This window comes from Panthera pardus, unplaced genomic scaffold (assembly GCF_024362965.1).
Source record: "Panthera pardus isolate Hobbes unplaced genomic scaffold, ASM2436296v1 HiC_scaffold_3, whole genome shotgun sequence".
Classification (NCBI taxonomy): Eukaryota; Metazoa; Chordata; class Mammalia; order Carnivora; family Felidae; genus Panthera; species Panthera pardus.
In genome coordinates, this window is record NW_026526876.1 from 51,814,466 (window position 1) to 51,817,566 (window position 3,101).

Here is a 3,101-nt window from a genome sequence, read left to right on the forward strand (position 1 = left end):
ACACAATGGAATACTACCTAACAATGAGAAGGGGCACTCAACAATGACATGCAACATTATGGATGAGTTTCAGAATAACAACGTTACATAAAAGAAGGCGTACACCCAGGAGGACATAGTGTAGGTTTCCATTTATACAAGGTACAGAAAGAGGCATAGTTAATCTATGGTGTTTGAAGACGGCATGAGGGACTTGGGTGGCAGTGAGTAGAAGAAGCCCAAGGAAGCTTCTCAGGGGCCAGGGAGGTTCTGTTTCTTGGTCTTAATATCGGTTACATAGATGGTTCCATTGTGAACATCTCATTAGGCTTCACACTTACGATAAGTGCATTTTTCTGTGTGTATGTTATATTTCAACAAAAAGTGAACAAACAAAAACAGGCTATGTTCCCCACCTTGAGTTCCCGGACCCTGGGCTCTCTTGCCCTTTCTCATTGATATCAGATGCCATGACCTTCTGATGATGATTTTCAAAGAATGGCAGGTGTCACCTCTCCTAAGGCCAGGAGAGAAAAGACAGAGAATCTTTGCCTCCATTTTAATAATTGGGAAACTGAGGCCTGTAGGCAGGAAGTGACTTGTCCTTTGGTCACATAATGAGTCAAGATAAGAAAGAACTTTGGTCTTCTGGGAACTTCCTTGCTGTACCCCAGATAACAGATATCTTATCAGCCAGACCCAGTGGAAGAGACCAAGGATGTCACAAGAAGTCAGTAATGGATGGGAATGTCTGGAGGTCATTCCCACTGCCAATGCCAATGTCATTCTAATGACCCCACTGCCAGATCCAAATAAAGCACCATCTGGAAGGTCCTGGGCCTGCCACCTGCTTTTGTGAAATTTGAGGGAGCCATATCCTGTCTTTGGACCTGGGACCTCAACTGTAAAACTGGAGATTGAACTTGATGATAGTAAGACACCAGTGTCCATTCAACTCTAATATTTCAGGGTCTAGACCCAAGGCATGGCCATCCATGTTCAATTAAGCACAGTCTCTACTATCTGCTACCCTCAGGGGGCTGTGCTGGGGTAGGGTTAAGGAAGGAAGTCCTTAGGACATTTTAGAGCATTCATTTATTCCTTCATTCGTTTGTTCAACATTCATTCCAGAATGCTTCACTGGGCTGGAATGCTGTGCTAGGGATGCAAAGGTGAATGGCAAGGTCACTATCTTTGAGGAGCTTACATTCTGGGGAGAGGGATACAGTAAATGGTTGTAAAAAGTGTGACCCGTGTTGCACATATGGCTAAGTATCAGCTGCTGTGGATGTTCAGAAGACCTGATTCTTGCTTTAGAGATGAGGTTAGGCCTGGGGTGGGAGAGTGGGGCTTGTCAGGGGAGGTGATATTTGAGCTGGACCTGGAAGAAGGGGTAGGTCAGAATGGAGAAATGGAGGTAGAGATCACATCCTTGACACAGAGAACAACGTACCCAGAGGCAGAGGAGCAGAAAAGAGAAGGCCTTTCTGTGTGGCCAGAACCTGGTGTGTGGGGGCAGGGTGGGGGGAGAAGGGAGGAGGGGCTTGATCTCTGAATGGGAAAACAACCACTGGAGGGTGGGGGTGGGGCTACAAGTCCCCAATGAGTGTGAGACTGGGGGAGGTGGCAGAGGCCAGGGAGGGGCCCGCTCCTCACATTCTTCTTCTTTGCTTTCCTCCCGCATTTGGATGAGTCTCAGGTTTCTGCCTCACGTCCCAGCCCCCTGAGGCTCTCTGGTCAATAAGCTCTTTAAGGAGCCAAAGAGAGGCAAGATCAATGCAGTTGCCATCGATCTCTCTTCAGTGGCCGATTAGTACCAGGGACTTGGCTGGCCCAGGAGCCCCTCGCTAATGCACCATGGAACTCAGATTAAACTGGGAGCACCCAGTGGCCCTGGGGAGAGCTTCTGCCCTCCCCATAGTAGCAGAGAGGTCCTCATCCCCATCTTGCTGGGAACTCTTTGCCACCCAGATGAACACCATACACTCCCTAGGCAGACAGCAGGCATCTGATCATGTCACTCCCTAGATTAAAATCTTCCAGTGTTCCCATTGCCTTTGGGGTCTGTGCAACTCCCTCATAGGGCAAATGTGCCTCTGTGATCTGGCCCTGGCTGCCTCTTCCAGCCTTATCTCATGCACTTTCCCCTCACCCTCTGGACTTGGTCCACAGGACTGCCTTCTTTCTTCCAACTTGCCATCATATTGCTAGGGGTCATCTGTCATTTTTTCCGGAAAGCCTTCCCTGTGCCTCCCTTACCACCACCACCACCACCACCAAAAATCTGACTTAGGCACCTTTCCAAGGTTCTCCCTGTACTTTACTGAGCAGAGCAAGGATGAGAATATACTGTAATTGCTGATTTTCTTGTCTCATTCTGGCTGCAGATGAGAATTGCTTGGGAGCTTAAAAAAATACAGATTCAGTTTCAGTCAGTCTGGAATGAGGCTTGAGTGCTGATGTTTTCATCACCCCCTCCAGAAGATCCTATGGCACACCCATGGCTGAGGGTCACTGAATTAGAGCCTAAGCTCCAAGAAAGCAGGGGCCACACTGATCAACTTAACCCCTCTGTCCCTGGCGCCCAGCCCAGCGGCTGGCACAGTGCATGTTCGCTCAGTGCATGTTCGCAGAATCTCCTAGCCCCGAGCACCCCCACTGACTGGGACTGCCTTCTCTTCTGCCCTCTGTTGGACAACATCAAGAAGAAAGGGTTAGCTCTTAGAGTTGACCAGCGTCATTTAGGAGACTCTTTTGCAACCTGTCATGTCACATTTAATTCTCAGTGTGGTTCTGTGAGGCAGGAGGATGAATAATGAAAATCTCATTTTGCACAGGGGGACCCTGAAACTCAGAGAAGGTAAACGGCCAGGCCTGGGTGCCACAGCTAAAAACAGACAGAGCCAAGATCACACCCTATCTTCTCTCTGATATTTTTTCAGGAGTCTTGCTACCAGGGGCTTTCTTAGACTACACCAAAGCCTTCTGTGGCCACTGTCCTTGGTCCTTACCCTGTCAGACCCCCTTCCCTGGTGCGGCCTTCCCACAGTGGAAAGTAGAGGGAGCCTTCCTACAGTCTAGGCAGCCCCCGTTCCCATGGCCTCATGGAGGCAGGGATGCTG